This window comes from Bacillus rossius, assembly GCF_032445375.1.
Source record: "Bacillus rossius redtenbacheri isolate Brsri chromosome 9 unlocalized genomic scaffold, Brsri_v3 Brsri_v3_scf9_1, whole genome shotgun sequence".
Classification (NCBI taxonomy): Eukaryota; Metazoa; Arthropoda; class Insecta; order Phasmatodea; family Bacillidae; genus Bacillus; species Bacillus rossius.
Genome location: NW_026962012.1, coordinates 19,337,699 through 19,358,903, shown reverse-complemented (window position 1 = coordinate 19,358,903; position 21,205 = coordinate 19,337,699). Strand labels below are relative to the sequence as shown.

At 41.7% G+C, this 21,205-nt stretch overlaps 1 long non-coding RNA gene across 1 annotated transcript in view; it reads left to right on the top strand.

Moving 5' to 3' along the window:
- Positions 1-20,761, top strand: part of LOC134542570 (uncharacterized) — a 36,171-nt gene extending 15,410 nt beyond the window's left edge. Inside the window, exons 2-3 of the long non-coding RNA XR_010076817.1 lie at positions 12,458-12,660; positions 20,558-20,761. This is a non-coding gene — a long non-coding RNA (uncharacterized LOC134542570). The remainder of the gene's footprint in view (positions 1-12,457; positions 12,661-20,557) is intronic.
- Positions 20,762-21,205: the final 444 nt, after the last annotated feature.

Here is a 21,205-nt window from a genome sequence, read left to right as displayed (position 1 = left end):
TGCAAAATATACGTAATATCTGCTGCCGATGATTTAGCAAGAGTGAAAGTATTTTCAAAATCAAGGAAAATTAATGGCAAATTGAGATGCGTCGGAAATAGAAAACTGGATTACATTAACAGCTTTATTCTTATTTGTCTCAAAAATAATATAATCAGATTATATTCCCGCATAAAGCAGCAACAGAAGCAATTGGACCTATATTTTCACGAACCAGATTACCTTCAGTACTTATCTTTTTTAATGTCCAGGTGAGCGCAAAATTAAATAATACTCTGATTCTGATTATATAACAATATATTACCTAAATTACAGAACAGATTATGCAACCTTAAATAATATAAAAGCCTAACTGCCCAAAGAACTAATACAAGCGTTATAAACTACTAAATAAACTAAACTAATTGCTTATATTGTTTTATTTTATGTAGTTCCTTTTACGACAAAATCAAAAGGTCCCCAAAACGGGATATCACTGTCCTTACTCCTTACTAAAATCCGAAAATGTTAGTTGATATCACCCAGAACAACTTCGGTCATCATAAATTTACCACTGCAAATGGCCGTATTAAGTTAGCACAACTTCTGTGGGGTCATAAAGTCAGTTATAGGTCTCAGCAGACACAAGAAATAATTACACCTGAATGTAGTGTCGTCACACAGTCAAATAGGCCGGGGCTTCTACTGCGTCGTAGCTACTCCGGAAAAATCCCCTTTACTTACCAGCAACCACTATCACACTTTACCGCATTAAGTTCTCCAATTATTCTCCGGGGGGTTAAGTAAATTGGGCCACAATTACCCAGAAGGACTGGATTAAATAATGAGCCGTGCTTACGCATGTCTCACCTGTCCGCCGGCTGCTACGTGTCTACTCACGTCTCCTCACCGTCCGCCGGCTGATACGTGACTGCGCTCGCTGTGTGTGTGGTGATTTCCTTCTCACCTCCCCTGCCCCTCCTTGCCTCCCCTCCGCTGGTGTGTGCTCGGTCAAGCCAGTTCAGTCTGGACGGTTCGGGCTAGTTCCCCTCTTCCTTCCCCTCTCCCCTGTGTGCTTACTCCGCCCCTAGTTAACTTGTATATAAACACGCTATTAGCGGTGTCGCTACCTGCAGTCTGCCTTGACGTTTGGTGTGTGCACTTGTGCACTTGGTGACGTCGAAGCCGTGGTCATGGGCGTGAGTAAATTGGAACCTTAACGAAGTTTGTTTGTTTACTGTGTTTGTAGTGGCTTGTTAATTTAGAGTTGTGTTTGTCATTTTCCCTTTTCTTTCGTTGGCCACGTTCTTTATCAGTTGTTCTCCCTTCGCCCATGACCATATGGCTCGCTCGCCGTAAATATTTATAGTGTGTTGTCATTTTGTTTCAAATCTTTGCGTAGCTGGTTTGACTGCAGGTCACTGGTTAAAGTAGGCTGTTATAGTTAAAATATCGTTTACCGATTGCGTCACCACCTGACCTTTTTGTCTGTATTGTGTAAAGTATTACAAGTTGTATAGTATACCACTTATGTATTATCTTTTAAATCTTTGTTATGCTTGAACATCGGTTCATATATTTGTTATTGTTACTAACGAGAATAAAAAATTAGTCTTGCATTGAACTTGGGCTCTTCTGTAGATGGTGCGCCGAGTCTTTCCCCTACACCTCCTGCATTCTTAAGAAACTTGTTACTTTTTACGATCTTTTTCTTTAAATCATCCTTGGCTGGTTCAGCTTGAAGGATGCTGTGACGTTTTGAACTTACCTTGCGCACAGTATGGTTCAAGCTGCGCCACTCTGCTCCTTAAGAGCATTATAGCGGAGGTGTAAGGATTTAGGATCAGGATTTTTACTTTTTTGGTGGTGTGCGCACTCGGGAGACATGGCAACTTCTGCGGCCCCTGTAGGTTGGGTATATACTTTAAAACGTAGCGACCTTATTGATTATTTGAATGAAAATGAAATAGAGTTTGATGAGTCCGAAACAGTGAAAGAATTTAGAGTTAAAATAATAAATCATTTAAGGGCCAACATAGACACTCCCGCAGCTCCTTCTTCCGCCTCTACCGAGACTCATGCTCCCTCTAGCCTAGATCAAAAGGTTTTCCTTAATGCTTTAAAGGGATTACCTAGGTTAGAAGGTAGTTCCCCACAACTGGTTCTGTCTCAGCTTCATGAAGCGGCTAGAGTACACAAGTTAAAGTTAGTAGGTGAGTCAGATTTCTTGAAGGCATATTTGGGGAAATGCGGTGATGCCTTCTTACCTTTACTCACGGAAGCGATTACATCTCGGCTTACTTTTAGCGCCTTTAAGGCTAGTGTGGTTTCCCTGGTTTGTCCTCCGCGCATTTTAGAAGCATGTAAACAGGAACTAGTCTACAGGTTTCAAAGACCACAAGAGAGTCTCTCCGATTTTATCAATTCAGTGTCCAGCTATGCCGAGGCTTTAGAGCTAAAATTAACAGAAGCGCAATTAGTTCAGGTCATCCTTAACAATATTTCACCATTGATTTTACAGCATAGTGTCATGTTAACCGCTCCTACAAATATGTTGGAGTTGCGTCGTTGGAGCAGCGAAGTAGACAACAAAATTGTAGCTATGAATAATTATGTAAAACAATTTCCTTCAGTATGTTCTACTCCTTCACCAGCCTCTCCAGGTACCTCCACCTTTCCAATTGGGCGTCAGTCATCGCGGGGCAGGTTGACTCAGGTCAATGTGGTTAGTACTTGTTCATCGGATGGGGTAACTCAACCAGGGATCACGACAGTTAATTCGAGGCCTTTAGGGGCAGTCACCCGAGATTCATCGGTTAGATGCGCCAATTGCAGTCGGTATGGACATATGGCATCATGTTGTACTGAGCCGCTCAGGGACAGCTCTTCTCGAACCTGCTTTCGGTGTAAGAAAGCGGGGCACTATAGGTATCAGTGTCCGGGAAACTGATTGGGGTACCCCGTGAGAGTGGTCGGCGTACCTATCCTTCTTATAACAAGAAAGCCACTTCTGATTCACGTTTGTTCTTTGTGCCTATCTCTCTGTGTGGTAAAAGCGTTTCGGCTCTTGTTGACTCAGGTTCCACCAATAGTTTGGTTAGTGAGTCATTTTTAGGGCAATTAAGTAGCTCTACCCCAGGTTTGAAAAGTCACATTCAGCATGAGGCTGAGATTAAAATTTGTGTAGCTAACAATTCCATTATCACCTCCAATTCCATGGTTGTTTTACACTTCAAGATAGATCGACTGTCGTGGGACTGGCAGTTCCTTGTAGTTCCTGATTTGTCCTACCCCTTCATCTTAGGATTAGACTTTTTAGGGCACTCACAGGCAGTCATAGATTTCTCACATCACGAACTTAGATTTGGATTTGAACCTAATTTAACATTGAAATTAGAATCCGGTGATCGTAGTGCATTTAAGCTTCTGGTTTCGGATGATGTCAGTGATGAGGATCATAAAATGAAGGCCCTAGTAGCCGAGTTTCCGGAAGTCTTTACGACTCGCATAGGGAGATGTAATGTTGTACCCTACAAATTTCAGTTGAAAGACAACATACCTGTGCGTTCCAAATTTTTTAGGCCCAACCCTCATCTACAGCATAAAATGAGAGAGATTCTGGATAAGCTTCTTCGAGCAGATGTAATCTCCCCCTCTGTTTCTAATTATAGTACGCCCACCTTTCTGGTAGCCAAGAAGAATGGTATTGATTACCGCCTTGTACATAACTTTATTCCTTTAAACAAGAAAATAATTATGGACAATTTTGGATTACCTACTGTGGAGATGGCTTTGCAGCAGTTAGGCAAAAGTCGCATTTTTTCAGTTATCGATTTAAATGCCAGTTTTCACCAGTGTCAAATTGATCCTACCTGTAGAGGTTTTACTGCCTTTTCCACCCCTTGGGGGCAATTTCAATATAACCGGATTCCCATGGGAGCTTCCTTTGGAAGTCAAGCCTTAAGCCGTGTTCTGGATCACGTGTTGAATGATATCAAATTTAAGTATGCTTTCAATTATTTAGACGATATCATAGTTTATAGTGACAATTTTGATGATCATCTAGTTCATCTACGAGAAGTCTGCACTCGTTTAAAGCATGCAGGCTTGACTGCAAACCCCGACAAGATTACCCTGGGAAAGAAATCAGTTAAATTCCTAGGATTTGTGGTTTCCGATGGCCGTTTGCTCATGGACCCCGACAAGGTAGCCCCAATAGTTAATTTTCCTCGCCCTAAGAACGTAAAGGGAGTACAGAGTTTTTTAGGTTTGTTAGGCTACTATGCCCGTTTCATTCCTAATCTTGCCCAAGTCTCAGCCCCACTGAATAAACTACGTAAAAAGAACGCACCTTTTGAATGGAATCCTGAACAGGAAAAATCTTTCAATACGTTAAAAAACTGTTTAGCTTCTGCACCTATTCTGGTTCTGCCTAATTTTGACTTGAGGTTTTCATTGTACGTGGACGCTTCCTCACTCGCGCTAGGAGCCGTTTTAGGCCATCACATCAACGATACCTTCCATCCCATTGCCTACGCCAGCCGCACGCTCTCTGACAGTGAGAGAAAGCTGGGTGTGTACGAGAAAGAAGCGTTGGCTTGTGTATTTGGAGTTGAGAAATTTCAGTCATATCTAGAGGGCTCAGAATTCGACCTGTGTACCGACAATCAGGCCCTGAGTTGGTTATTTAATCATCCTAACCAGCTAGGAAAACTAGGCAGATGGATCCTTCGTTTGTCTCGTTTCAGGTTTAAAATTCACCATGTACGAGGGACGGATAACATCATAGCCGACTCACTCTCGCGCATGTTTGATCCAGATAAGTTCTGCCTCATTCCATCTTCTGACATCACTGAGACCAATGTTTGTCGTGTATTTCCTCAGTCCTATCTTAATATTAAAGAGGAACAAGCATCCGATGATGAGTGTCTGAGTCTGAAACAACAGATAGAATCAGGAAGCAGGATTCCCTACCTGATTGAACAGGGTCTTCTTTACTACACCGGTAAAACAGGACGTGCTAGAAAGGTTTTTGTTCCGGTCTCGCTACGACCATTGGTACTTCGTTACTATCACGATGCCTTTTTGGGTAGCCATTTGGGTATGGAAAAGACCTTCAAGAAGATCGCCAACAGTTTTGCTTGGCCTAGCTTACGAGAGGATGTGCGTCAGTATGTTAGGCGTTGTCATGAGTGTCAGGTTTCCAAACCACCTCAAAATAGTAAATTAGGATTATATGATGCTGATCCACCCGTCGCTCCTTGGCATACGGTGCATGTAGATATCTTTGGACCTTTGGTACGTTCTAAATTAGGAAACACTTGTTTGCTTGTTGTGGTGGATATATTTTCTAAATTTATTTTTTTGCTTCCCTTGCGTAATTTCAAAGCCTCCTCTATAACCTTAGCATTGCGACGTCAAATTTGGAAGTTTTTTGGTGCACCCTCAGTGATTGTTTCAGATAACGCCACTTATTTTAGATCTTCTGAGTGGAGTGAGATGTGCCTTGAATGGGCCATCAAACCTGTCTTCAGCAGTGCTTACTTTCCTCAGGGCAACATGTCTGAGAGAGTTAACAAGGTGTTAAAGTCCATTTTCACAGTATACTACCGCCACGACCACACCTTGTGGGATCGTGATCTTGAATTTATCAACATAGCTCTTAATAGTGCTGTACATTCCTCCACAGGTTTCTCACCTTCCGTCCCCTTTTTGGGACGAGAGCTCACCCATCCCCTGTTAAGTATTTGGGGTTTACTCTCCATTGACAGTCCGTTGGAACAGGATGCCATGGAGAAAGTGTTAGATTCAGTAGCATGTAATCTTCAGAAAGCTAGAGAATCTGTTTGCAACAGGTATAACAGTGGTAGGTTAGATCCCCCCTTTACCACTGGAGATATCGTTCTGGCCAGGAATTTTTCTCTCCCTTCTAAAATTAATCAAGTAGGATCCAAATTTATTCCGCCCTACGTAGGACCTTACGTCATTTCGCGTTTTTTGGGGAGGAACACAGTACTTTTGTCGCAGCAAGGCCGTAGGGGTAAGCAGAGAAAATGTCATGTCTCACATTTGAAGCTTTACCATGCGTAACTTTAATAATCTGAAGATAATCTATTGTGCATTACTTATACTTATTTGACTTGTGAGTAGATCTTTATCTTCATTTTTGTTGTAAGGTTGTAATATGCTCATGTTTTAAGTTAGTGTTTTGATATAGATAGGTGTTCATGTGTCTGAGGGGTAAGCACTCCCGTTGTGTTCTCCCTCCTCACATCCCTCTTCGAGTTTGTTGCAGCGCTTCTTCTTTCGCTGGGCCCACCTTGGAAGGCACTGCAGTTGGGATAGTGTCTTGGCAGCCGAAGCTACTTGGCTCCCTTCATGTGCCTGGCGGGGTTCCGCTCTGGATGGAGCAGTGGAGATTCTGTTTGCTGCCGCAAGGACCGGACTGGTTCGCTGGTGGACGCATCACGACAGCCGGATATTCGCGGACCAGCTCAGACTCCTGCATCTTTTCGTCGAGTGACCTGGGTATCGCCATTTATTATTGACTGGTTAGTTTTTGGCTGCTCCGATGCTCCTCGGCCCGTTATGTGACTACAAGAGGATATCATGTGTTGGTGCCGGACAGAGATGAGTGGAGTATGAACTGACTTCACACACCAGTATTGTTTAGTCAGCTGGACTCTGGGAGTTGCAGAGTTCCTACCGGAAGGCGGAACCCCTGATGGATGGCTGAATTTCTACACATGGACTCTGGACCTGCTGGGTCATATCCTCGTCGGCTACTTCGGTGGACTACATCTGCCTAAAGTTCTTCGCCTGGAAGTCTTCGTTAGAGCGGGGGGTTTTGAGCCGTGCTTACGCATGTCTCACCTGTCCGCCGGCTGCTACGTGTCTACTCACGTCTCCTCACCGTCCGCCGGCTGATACGTGACTGCGCTCGCTGTGTGTGTGGTGATTTCCTTCTCACCTCCCCTGCCCCTCCTTGCCTCCCCTCCGCTGGTGTGTGCTCGGTCAAGCCAGTTCAGTCTGGACGGTTCGGGCTAGTTCCCCTCTTCCTTCCCCTCTCCCCTGTGTGCTTACTCCGCCCCTAGTTAACTTGTATATAAACACGCTATTAGCGGTGTCGCTACCTGCAGTCTGCCTTGACGTTTGGTGTGTGCACTTGTGCACTTGGTGACGTCGAAGCCGTGGTCATGGGCGTGAGTAAATTGGAACCTTAACGAAGTTTGTTTGTTTACTGTGTTTGTAGTGGCTTGTTAATTTAGAGTTGTGTTTGTCATTTTCCCTTTTCTTTCGTTGGCCACGTTCTTTATCAGTTGTTCTCCCTTCGCCCATGACCATATGGCTCGCTCGCCGTAAATATTTATAGTGTGTTGTCATTTTGTTTCAAATCTTTGCGTAGCTGGTTTGACTGCAGGTCACTGGTTAAAGTAGGCTGTTATAGTTAAAATATCGTTTACCGATTGCGTCACCACCTGACCTTTTTGTCTGTATTGTGTAAAGTATTACAAGTTGTATAGTATACCACTTATGTATTATCTTTTAAATCTTTGTTATGCTTGAACATCGGTTCATATATTTGTTATTGTTACTAACGAGAATAAAAAATTAGTCTTGCATTGAACTTGGGCTCTTCTGTAGATGGTGCGCCGAGTCTTTCCCCTACACCTCCTGCATTCTTAAGAAACTTGTTACTTTTTACGATCTTTTTCTTTAAATCATCCTTGGCTGGTTCAGCTTGAAGGATGCTGTGACGTTTTGAACTTACCTTGCGCACAGTATGGTTCAATAACTTGCTACTTGGCACGGCGCGGTAACAGTCTCGGTAGTAGAGCCATGCTACCGCTGTGCCGAGCAGCCAACTACGTGGTTGTTCTCGCTCGAGCCAGCTGCACCACTGCCTTGTGGCCGGCCATCGCAGAGTGTCCAGCAGTACAGTGGTTCCTCGGCATGGTGCGGTAACAGTCTCAGTAGTAGAGCCATGCTACCGCTGTGCCGAGCAGCCAACTACGTGGTTGTTCTCGCTCGAGCCAGCTGCACCACTGCCTTGTCGCCGGCCATCGCCGAGTGTGCAGCAGCACAATGGTTCCTCGGCATGGTGCGGTAACAGTCTCAGTAGTAGAGCCATGCTACCGCTGTGCCGAGCAGCCAACTACGTGGTTGTTCTCGCTCGAGCCAGCTGCACCACTGCCTTGTCGCCGGCCATCGCCGAGTGTGCAGCAGCACAATGGTTCCTCGGCATGGTGCGGTAACAGTCTCAGTAGTAGAGCCATGCTACCGCTGTGCCGAGCAGCCAACTACGTGGTTGTTCTCGCTCGAGCCAGCTGCACCACTGCCTTGTGGCCGGCCATCGCAGAGTGTCCAGCAGTACAGTGGTTCCTCGGCATGGCGCTCCCAGCGCTGCTAGCGGCCACCTCGCGCAACAGCTGCTGCACGTTACTCAGCTAGAGTCTATATTCGTTTCGCATTAAAAATAATCTCACTATATTTTAATTAACAAAGTAACACATATAAACCTAACAAATATTAAAATAAACCTTACTTAATGAATCAGATTAAAGAAAAAACAATTAAGCACAGGAGTGTTAGAAAATGAGGTACCAAGTACATGATTATCAATTAAGTATGCCTGAAACCTCACCAGACAGCTCTTTTTCATTTTTTAATTTTTCTCAGCAGACTGCTGACAGAGTCTGCATCATCTAATGATAAGAGGACTGGGGATGATCGTATGACATTTCGTGTATCACTCTTAGTTCGAAGCCTGTTTGAACTCTTTTATTTAACACAATATCTAAAATATCAGGATTGCAAAATAGTGCTCCACTCTCATGAGTTGGCTCAGAGCCAGCATAGGTTTTTATAATTTTTTCTAGACTTGTGTCTTTGCAACGTCGTACCATAGGCTATGTTGCTCCGACAGTTCCAGTCTTGGTGTTAAACAATAAATTCACCAACTGCCAAAAATGCTGGAGCTGAGCCGTATAAGATGTCAAATTAATCATCCGTCTGTGACCTACCCCGTAGTGCATACCTTTAGATTAGCACTATAGGCTTATTTTTATCACAATATTTATACCAACCGCTTCTAATTTGTTGTTCAAATTTCTGTTTGTTTTATACTTTTGTGGACCACTAAGGCAACCTCACTGCTTCTAGTATAATGATCACGCCTATAAACATTATAATTTAAGATCGTGGGGCGATCGGTAGAGATCAAATGAGTTCCATTTACTGCTCGAATTTTAATTGTATGTGTGTTTAAGTGATTATTTTATTTCTAATACTTTTCAGAAAAAGATGGTTTTTAATATTCTGTACGTGGGGGTAAGACTAATGACATATCCTAAGTTAAGGGTGTGCGTCATTAAAGCTGGCCACTAAGGCTGGCTCGAAGCTTCTGGATCCTTTTATTTTGTCCCTTAATGACTTGGACGGATTACACCAAATATCCATTAAGTGGCCATTGGTTCCAGTGTGTGTGCCAGGTTAGGGTCCCGTGTGAGGGCATTCGATTGGTCCACGAGCTTCAGGAAATCGCTCGGGCCCATCGCTGGCTCCTCAGCAGGACTTGGCTGCGGTGGATCAGTTGGCAGCACTGCTGGTGAGGACTCAGTCTGCATCTGGACGGCCACTGGTTATTCCTCAGGAGAAACTTCCATGGGGCCCTTGGGGGGGGGGGGGGGGTGGTGGTGGCTGCCTTGGTCTGTGTGCCGAGTGTTGTTTCTCGGGGCCTTCTGAGGCAGGGGTTAGCCTCTAGGTCTGGCTAGGTTCGCCATGATATGGTACTCTAGTCTTTACCAGTGAAGCCTCGCGCACTGGTTGGTGCTGGGGGCTGCATACCTCAGTGCATGCCGGACTTGTTCCAGGGGAGGGGGATGGAGGGACCAGCTTGCAAGTTGTCCCTGTCTCCCTCTCCTGCTGGGGAAGAAGGCCCCAAGTCTCCTGCAGCCACAGTAACTGCCACAGAGCGGGTCCTCACAAATAGCGCACTTTTCCTGGCCGGGCTGTTGCTGCACCATTGTCACTCTGGCTATCAGGCGGAAATGTGGATGTAAAAGTCGAACGTTGTCGATCATGGTTGATGAACTCCCGATCATAGGTATCGAGAAGAGGATGCCCCCCGAACATGGCCGAATCTTCAAAATTGGCAAACCTACCAGCCATCAAGCTATAGTCGCATAAGTAATGCATTGTTACAAAATTGGTTATTATACGCTACTGGAATTGAATGTTTGAATTTAAATTATATGCATAGAATAACTTACTGACTTCACTTTGACCCACCTAGTATGTACTTTCTTTCTCTTTATTTTTTCTTGTGTAGTTTGTGCCAGAAATTAGGTTTTTCGACACTTTTTTTATTGTTTATATAATATTAAATTATTTTTGGAAATTTTATTTTTCTTTATAATTTGGTTACAATAGGATGATTTACACTTTTTTAGGCTGGTGTACTCTACGTAGTTAAACTTTGTGCCAGTAGACTGAAGCACCTTTTCTCAGAGAGCTATCTGATCTTTTGCAAATCTAAGACTTCGTTGGCAGCCCGTTTGACATTTCTCCCACTTGCAGGCACATCCCAGGCCTGTAACATTACTTTCTTTAATGACTAAAACTGCATACAACAGCTCTGTACGGGTTGTTACCATTTCTCAGAGACGAGCTTACCATAGCCTTTCCCGTCATGCATACGTCTTAGGTTTTCTCCTCGAAAGTCACGGCTAGGATGCTCGTTCCCAGCGTCGTTGCGTTTTTGTCCACCCCCTCCCCTCTCGGTTCTAAGAATTTAGCCCAGGACCATTGACCGGTCGTGAACCCCGCCAAGCGTTGGCCGGTGTCAAGAACATTTTGCCATAGAAAATATATTTACAAAGATGGACCACACATGACATCTAGCGGCGGACATAGTAACTTCTTCTCATGTCACGAGCCCGTGGAGCTGACCCCCGCGACATCTGGTGACAAACTTGCTAACCTCCCAGCTACCTTCCCCTGTAGGCTGCCAGAGTGCAACACCAGACTGCGCCATTAGCCCCTGGTTATAGCAGACGTCTTGGGCGAGTCGATTCTTTTTTTTTCAGACACCCCTCAACAGGTAGTGCTAAAGTCGGCCAGTGCTACCAACTTCGAGACATCAAAGTCAGAGTTTTTTTATGATGCCCACTCGGGGAACTTCGGAAACTTTCGGTCCGGACGTCTCAACCCACTTTTGATTGAACATTTACTTTTAATTACGAGACGCGGTTCTTCGCGAGACACTTCGCGTCACGACTGCAGACGGACCGTTTGTAATTATCGGCGGATCGGCGAGACGCACTACTATACTTCCATCCGGCCGCAACCGACGATGTAGTCGCTTAAATAAGGGATGCTATCCCTGTAATCTTCTTTAAGTAGTTTAGTCCGTCTGCATAGTACAAAGAATAGTAGTTATTTACTTTTAAATATTTTTTTTTTAAATAATGAAAACGTCCGCGCCAGCCGCGTATTCGCAGGCTCCAGATCCGGACTGGCGACACATCAGAATAGAAGCCAACTTCCCTGTCTGGTGAGTTACGATCCGCGACATTCCCCAACCTCCCCTTAACTTTTGCGGGCATCTTCTGCCCAGATTGCTGTCTGTGTACTAGTTCTGATCAGTTTTGATTCGGACTGTTCGCAGACAGGGTCCAAGAGCCGGACGCCGAATTGGCATTTTCACCACCCTTCCTCAATAACACACAGGCGCCCTGGCATCATGTTCCCGATTGATCTCCGGGAAACGACCTCCAGTGCTACTGTATATTTTATCCTATTTCTGAACTTTCTTAAATTAAACCGTCAGACGAAGTTCATCAGATAAACATCATTTCTGGACTTTAAGAATATATACTGGGATGGTTTAAACATATTTGTATTTTTTATTGGTTTATGTATTTCATTAATAAAACCTTTTTATAATTTAATTTAGGGCCGGCCCATATTTTTTTCTTCTTTCTGAATATACCTGAGAGCTGTTTAAGTATGTCATTGATATTGTATGTTAATATTTTTTTATATCTGTTATAAGTTTCCTAAGTATGGAGTAATTATATTCAGACGGAATCACACCTTTTTTTCTGTTCATTTCTCATATCCTTGTGAAACCTTAAAGATCCCCAGAACAAGTTTTATGCACATGTAAATGTTTTGGTAATCTATTCCCATGATACTAACAGTCTTTGAGCTCTTGCATTGTCACTTGCCTCAATTTTATTTTGCATGAGTTTCTATGCGAAACAATACACATTACCTTTTTTGTAAAGAATGTGTGTAGAATTTCACTCATTATATGCTAGATAGACTTTTGGGGAATAGCATACAAACTAATCCTAAATACCTAAATATATTTGGTGGAAATAAACCTATGACTCGAGGAACAGGTAAATTCACCATGAGGATACAAGAAACTATGTGGACATGTGCATTACAACAGTGATTGTAATGGTTGCAGGGCTAGAACCATGATGAGATACACAGCCTGCCTAGTGCTAGTGATGTTGGTGCTCGCTGTGACGGAGGTGCACTCTATCGTCTGTCGTAAGAACTACTGCAGCTATGAGACATGCAGCACAGATCTGAAGTGCAGCAGCAATCAGCTCTTGATACCCAACAGCACTACATGTGGCTGCTGTTCATCCTGTGTTACTCAGCTAGGTGAGTGCGCTCTGACCACACTAGCAGCTCTGTGACTCACTTCGGATACACTTATCCTTATTGGGTACAAGCTTACAGTGTTCATTATGCATCACATTGTAGAATTATCATTCACGTCAATATATTATATGATCTGTGCTTACATAATGATGGCTAACGGGTTGACCATATAGCTTGAAATAGATTATTCATGTTAAAGTTAACACTGTTTATTTAAGTAATACGTTTTCTGATAGCATGTCTTTAATAGTTCATGTTTAGGCAGTAAACTCAACTGTTAGCTTGCTTTCAGAACGACACAGAATGAGGGACATGGGGAATTTCTTGGACTAGGCAATAGGGTGGCCTTGTACAGATGAACATACCTTGACACACGAGCAGCTCCAGTGCTGATTTTAGGAGGGGCTGCATTGTTAGCTGAAACAAACAAAATGATCTATGAATGACCCTCAATTATTTACGTTGGCGATCCCCACGTCCTTGACAAGTTTAACATTTGTAGTTTTAAATATCATGACATTCTAGAAGTCACAAGCTCTTTTCACAGTTAGACATGTCAAGCCAACATACAGCATACACTAGTGTGGTTGAACTGTGTAAACAATGGGTTATCCAAACTACTTTTGATCTCAGTTCTTAGCAATGGAGTTTATAAAAAGGAAATTAAAAAATGTTTACAACAGGTTCCAACCTTGTCTGCCCAACTGAAAGAATGATAATAATTTTATGACTCCGCCCTTCTAGCAAAGATGTCATCTCTTCAAAGTCAAATGTCTGGAACAGTTACTGTTTCAGTGGCACAGTCTAAAACACTTATATCATTAGTTTCTCCATTGGAGGCAGGACAGCCAGAATTTCAGATCATAACACACATTTCCCATCACTGACACTTCTCCCCCCACTACTCCAAACTACAAACCCATCTATCTGCCTCTCATACCTCCCTCCCTAATCAAAATTTTTGGTCATTTTTCTGCACTACTTATCCTTCCAACCCTATGCATTTCAATACAGTCACTGAAATACCATCGACTGCCACCCCATCACCTATCTCACTTATTCCTGCCCCTTCCCTGAAATCATTCCACAATACTTTCAACCTAGTCTTCCAACTATATTTTTCTCCTTCCCTGACACCAAAACCAATTTAATCCCTACAAACTATTCCCCTCTATGTTCACATCCATGCAAACAACTCTTGTTCCCCCAGCAAGTAATATGCAACCTGTCCTGCCCTTATTTATCCCTCATCCTTCGCCCTCTCCACCTCAGTTAATGCTCTCGCAGATCATCCCTTCGACTGTCTATCATGATCCAGACCTTCCTGGGCTCTACTCGATCACTCCATCCCACCCTCAGCCATTTAACCCATTTCACAGTCAGTCTCATATTCATCAACCCACAACAGCTCGAGTGCATACTCTTTATGCTCTCTAATGCTAATGGGCTCGACCCCATAAAGTAAGTTGAATTTTTGATTCACCTCCTTAAATTACACCAGAAAGTTCTTCCTTTCACCCAGCCATCACTAAGTGAATGCACTTCATTATAAATAGAAAATAGTTTGTCTTTGATCAGCATTATGGAGACGTTTTAAATAATTGTATTACTTTTCGCATGTTAACTATAATAATATTGGAGTGGTGCAACAGATTAGTACAAAAATGTCAAGCTTTACTACATTACATTTCCGACATAAAAGAAGCGGCACAATTCCTACGCATCTCGAAAAATAGTTACTAATATTGTGGATGGCATGAACCTTGCTAAGTACTCATGGCCAGTGTTCCAAACTCACCCTCGGATTTTTTGGAGATGAATCACTTGTGAATTCATGCAACAAAAGTTAGAGTTTGCTGGCTACCAGAGGAACCGAACTTTATTTTATTACAGCTCAACATGAACACACACAAAAACTCTTTATACCAATTTAGTCCAAAACAAAACCATCCTAGTAATTATCAAACTAGGTCTAATCATTCATATGATCAGGCACCATTTTACAGATATTGCAAGAAATCTGTTCATTTATCGAAAAATGTCTTTCAAAACTAAAAATTCCCTTCACACAAGAAAAAAAAACTGTTACAAGTTTCCCAGAAAACCTTTATTCTCGGCCACCTAACCAACATGCACTTAGGGGATGCTCTTCTGTCCACCCCAGGAGACGAACAGCCTCAGTCTTCCCAGCGGATTTTTCTACATGTAAACTTCATCATTCAAGGAATACAGAAATCCTAACAGAAATAACAAAAAAAAATCCAGAAAACAAAAAAAAAGTTTCAAATTACCAATCTTGATCAATTTGGCAGCAATCAGACACACACAAAATATTTTTGGGCTCCCAGAAAAAGCGAAAAACATAAATTTGTCCAAAAATCCAATGAAAGCGAGCACATCACAATGTATTTGGGGTACTTCCTACCTGGGGGGCAACAGGCCAGCCGACCTCCAGCAAGCATCTGACTCGCATGTGGCCTTGCGTGCAGTATGTTCACGAGTATTTCATTACATTTTATAAGTTATACACTCGATTTGAGTTATTGTCCATTTACATAATTTGCGAATCAAATATGTGTTCGTTCAATCGAACAGGCATTCGGACCTTGTCACTTTCGTATTCAGCCTAGCATGTCACATATTTAGTCATTTGTTACATATGTAAGGTGCACATAATGTATGTCTGTGTGATTAGGTTCTTAAAATAAACTCTGTCGAGCAGAAATAACGCCTGGTTTGTACAGTATCGTGACGCTTATTTATCAATTTACAAATATTTTTGCTTGAATTGTACTCAAACCAGTCCTCAATGTTTTTTCATCAATTGTGTAGTGGGATTATTGCCTCCTCTGCAGCTTCAATTCCCGGTGGGGTCAAACCATAAATTGGGAAACATGGCGGATGTTTCCTGCAGGTTTTCATGGAGTACTCCCACCAATTTCTTCCCTATCTGCCCCATCTCATTTCGCGTCATGTATATCGTCGGGCAGATGACCCGTCTCCATATAGTCCCTGTCTTAGGTGGGAAACACAGCGGCTGTTTCCTGTGTGTTTTCTCGGGGTATTCCTATCAGTTCATTCTGTTGGTGCTCCATCTCACCTCATGAATTCTCCCAACAGGTTGGTTCGTCCGGTAGCGGCCGGGGTGGGGGAGTTACTTTTCGACCATGCCTCAGGCTGTGGAAATAGATAAAGATCTTTTTCCAGAGGGAATAGTTGTGGTCATTATTGTGGCTACGACTAATGGTCTTTCTGTATTCTCTAGTTTGGCTTCGATTGTGTTTTGTAGGTTTTTAAGACATTGGACTCGGAGAACATCAGCAGAAGTCTCGACAGGGATAACCAGAATCACTCGCAGAAAACCATCAAAGTATTGTAAGAAATAATTAGGAGCACACGGAGAAAACCTATAAAAATATTGTCAGAAATAATCAGGAGAACACTGAGAAAAATAAAGCACGTTTTCCTAAATATTAGAAAATAACAGATAAAAAATAAATAAAAATAACATAGAGTAAAAGTAAAAAATGAAAAACATTACAAAAAATTCCGGCTTGTTCTAGAACTCTATCCTTGCTCTACAACGGAGAAGTTCACAAGCCGGCCAAATTTTTTGTATTTTTTAAATTTATTTTTTGTTTGTTTGTAATATTTATTTATTTTTGTCCCTTATTTTATGATATTAAGGAATACGTGATTTAGTTTTCAGTGTGCTCCTGATTATTTCTGACAATATTTCGATGATATTCTGTGTGTGATTCTGGTTATTCCTGTCGAGACTTCTGCTGATGTTCTCCGAGTGCTTCTGGTTATTTCTGAGAAATCGATCTCTGCATTAAAAATATTTTACTTAAGAGTCACGAAATTTTATTTTGAGTTACATTTAAAATGTGAATTTCTGCTACCAAATTATTACTAAAAATATTTTGGTCAGGTGGAATTCAAACAAAAAACAATCATTTATCATTCAAATACTATGCTTTGAGACAGCTGAGAAGCACTATCATGAAGAACGAACTTCCTTCTCCTTGGTGTTTAGCGAAGCCATCCTTCTTTTGCGATCGTTTGTGAGAATCCCCATCCCACAGAAAAGAAATAAATATTTTTACCTCAACACAACACGAGACGACATCTGTTGGCAAGACTCGGTACTACTTGCAACAATTTCTTTTGCTTGATTTAAATTAACTCTCGACGCTTAATGGAGCCAAAGACAGTTAAGAGCCAAGTAGTCTCATATCTATGTAGACTTGCGGACTTGTAGCCTAGTAGACTTGAAGTCTCGTAGCCAGTTGAAGCCATGAAGTCTTGTATTCCTGGTCTCTTGTAGCTTCTTAGCCTACTAGTCTAGTAACTAAACAGCAGGTAGGCCTAAGATGTTTTGGAGCCAATAACTGTTGGAGCCAAAAGACTGATGGAGTTAATGACTGCTGGGGTAATGAATTTTGGAGGCATTATATCCTAATGTATAATTAACAATCGCATCCTACTGAGTTGAATGTTTGTGAAAATAAGCACCCTTTTGTTAAATGCGCTTCCTTTTACTCGAATTTATGTACAAAGGCGCGTCCTTTTCGTTATATGTGCTTCCTTTTTGTCGCATTTATTCTTCCAAATGTGTGTCCTTTTCGTTAAACGTGTGTCCTGTGAATACATTACGTGTTTGGTGTGTATAATGCGTGGTCAATGAGTGTACATTGCAAGTCCAGTGCCAACATTGAGTGTTTGGTGTGTTCATTACCATGCCATTGCATGTACATTATGTGGTCATTGCGTGTACATTGTTTGTCCAGTTCGTTCATTGTGTGATCATTGGGTGTACTTTGTGTGTTTTGTGCGTACATTGAGTGGTCATTACATGTACATTGCGTGTTTGCTGTGTGTATACTGCGTGGTCATTGCATTGTCACTGCGTGTGCATTGCGTGTCCAGTTCGTACATTATGTGTTTGGTGTGTGAATTGTGGGGCCATTGTGTGTACATTGCCTGTACATTGCATGTCTAATGTGTACATTGCGTAGTCATTGCGGGTATATTGCGTGTACATTGCGTGTCCAGTGCTACATTGCGAGTCCAGTGCATGTATTGTGTGCCCAATTCTTTTGTCTAATTTGTTTCCAAATGTGCTTACTTTATTAATGTTGTTTTGACTAGTGTATTCTTGTACATGATCCGTGTTTTGACTGGCATATTATTCGAGTGGTTACATGTATATAACCGATTACCAGACGAAAGGAATTTCAGTTTTTTACTGTCGTCGATGGTGTAAGGATCGCCTAGTTTGTCTAGTCTGGTGCATAAGTCGCGTAACTACCTTTTCTTGTGAACTCGATGACATCATTACCGTCTTTAACGTCAAACTGGATGGAAGTTGTGCCATCAACTATGGGAACACTGAAGCACATGAAGACATGCAAAGGTCGTGCTGTATGGCAGAAGGTACATGTTTCACTGTAAAAACGAAGCATTGATGTTTATAAGAGTATGTTGGGAATTGGCACAACTGCAGAAACGTCAGTGTCGCCTCCGAACAGTGACAAGAACTGCTAGGTCCTGCAAGCACTCAGGCTGCAATAAGACCTTGCCTGATGTGAGCAACTCCAGGGCATGATCTCAAGTCATTTTCACCAACGTCCAGTCACAAATCCGGGTCTAATAGAGCCTCGTTCCCACTGTCACCGCAGTTTCCACACCCCACCACCTCTCCAAGCTTTCCTCGGAACACTGGCCAAGGCACTGACCAGCCACTAACTCCGGCCAGGGTCGGCCTGTCCCAAGACCACGACTCCAGTCCAAAAAAGTACATACTTATGCCACCTAGTGGCAGTATTGCGAATCACTTCCCCTGGGTGTTTGATCGCCTGCTAAACGCCTGCCCTCTGGCATCTCCCGCAACAACCAGTACCCCGTAATTCCTTCCCAGGGCACCAGAGCACTGGCCTAGTCCGCTGCATAAGCCCCTCGGTAAACTACGGAACCTTTCGGTCCAGAAGCCGAAGCCTCTCCCTTTTATTTTCTTTAACTTCGCCTTTTAATTACGAGTCGCTGCCGCCTCAAAAATTTACTGCGCGCCGTAGCTCTGGACTGACCACACCATATCTCCGGCATAAGGACGTCATTCCATTTTTTTTAAGACGTAGACAAGGGATATTATTCCCACAACTTTAGTGAATAGCTTTCAGTCAGTCCGTGTAGGTCTACCTCGTAGGAGTAGTCATGTTGTGTTCATCAAAATTTATTAATTTTTTTTTTTTTTTGTAATCATCGAAACATCAGAGACAGGATCGCGAGCTCTGCACCCGAACTGATCCTGGAAGCCATCCCCCGGTTTGGTGAGTTTTTACAACCTTTACTCCCCGACCATCATCGTGGTTAGAAGACATTTTCTGCCTATTTCACCAACTGTCTGTGAATCAGTCCTGAACATGTGTGTTTCGGATCTGTTCACAGACAGGGTCCATGGAACAGACAAGTTTCCAAGAAACGGACAAGTTTCCAAGAACCGGACGCCTCGTTAGCAGCATAACTTTGGCCAGCCATCGTCAAACTTCCAGTTCTTCGGTTTTAAGATCTTCAGAATAACATTAAGCCACGACGTTGAACTGATCAGAACACCATACAATTTTTTTTTATTCAGGATTTTGCTCACTCCTAGGGTGCTTATTGTAAAACGAACTTAATCTTTTTATTGTTTCGTATTTTATTTAAATTGTGTTAATAATCAATTATTGTCTAATAAGGGCCGGCCCCTTCTTTTAATAATGTTATTAAAATATAAATCATATATATATGTGTGTTTTTTTTAAATCAATTTATAAAATATCATCTGACTGTGAAAACAATCAAAAGTAAAATAAAAACAGAGGTACTTTAATCTAGACGAAATTGTTATTTTGCCTTCTGAAACTAATAGATCCACTAATTACACCAGTCATCAAGAGAGAGTGAAGTGTAACAAATTTATAACATAACTTGGGTCTACTCTGTTATGACTGAGGAGTGTAACAAATGCTACAATACATCCCAGTTGTTCGCAGGATGTAAATATTTGTAGGCTTACATTTGAAGTGGTTCAGAAGCAAACACATAAAGTGTAAACGTTTATCTCCAAGTAAGCTAGCCAGCAAGTAGCGAACTAATATTAATAAATATCTGATGAAAAAAAATTAAAATCTCAAACAACACACCTAAAGACAATTTTTTCCAATGACTTTATAACTTTTTCTCAAAGCCCATCTGCACCACGTAACTGATAACAGATATTACAAGTATATACATAATTAAATTGAATGTGACACTACTCTCAACATGCATACTATTGTTATAGATATTGTTACGTGTGGAAAAAAAACTGGGATCAAAGTTAATTCAGTTCACATAAGTCTACTAACAATTATTTTGTGTATCCACAAAAGGATGCAAACCTTGTGGATCAGCTATGCACACAACACTCATGTTGGTCTGTGCCCATGTACACCTTGCAGTCGCGTGAAAGTCACAGTACACCGGTGGGATATTGCTAGTGGAGTAGCCCCAGCGCCGGGCGGACATGTGCACATCGCTGAGGCTACAGTGACTCAATGTGTTACGTGCAGGAAACTTACTCTTGCAACAATATCAATAATAATGAATTGAATATTTAAACCCAAAAAGAAAATGAGATATTTTGCTATTTTCAAGGGTTTTTTCCGTTTACTTATGGTAGCACGGCAATGAATCAGAAAACCTAATTCTGAATTATACGAAAGTGTGTACCTTTCATCATAAATAAAGCTCAAAGTCTATTTACCTTAAAATATGATTACCTAAAATATTCAAATAATTTTTTTTTAATTTTAAAGAGTTTTTGATAATATACATATATATATATATATATATATTTAATTTTTTTTTTCAGAAGAAGGAGAATTCTGCCGCCCGCTTGGTGGTCTAAGCGTTCCTCCCAGTTATCAATGTGGAAGCAACTTGCAGTGCAACTACACTACTGGTCGTTGCACAAAGATTTCGACATAGTGCATTGTTGCCAATAAGTAATTGTCTTTGTGTATGTAAATTCAATTCAAGAAAAAATTTAAAAATAAATATTATTTTCTAATATATATATATGTGTGTATGTGTGTGTGTTCAAACATAAAAAATAGCATTCACGTATTAAATAATTTATAAAGAAATATATATTCACATATATAACAAAGAGCAATGGTTACTGAAAAGGGTATTATGATTGTAAAATCTGTTATTTAAAATATTAAATTAAATGTTTTAATGAGCATGATGTTCTCTTTCTTGGTACTGCTTACATAAGACGATATATAAAGAATATTTTATTTTAATACTAGTAAAGTCTACACTACTGCAACGACTTGATGGCTTCCAGCCAAGCTAAGATGTTCATTGCCCAGGCAGCCCAGCATAGCGACTACCAGACTGATACATCTACTACATTAATGGCATTTGAGCTCTTAAATTGTATGCAGTTAAGTAACTATTTAATATAAATATTTTAGTCGTCACTTTATCATTTAGAATTCCTTTAAAATTTATA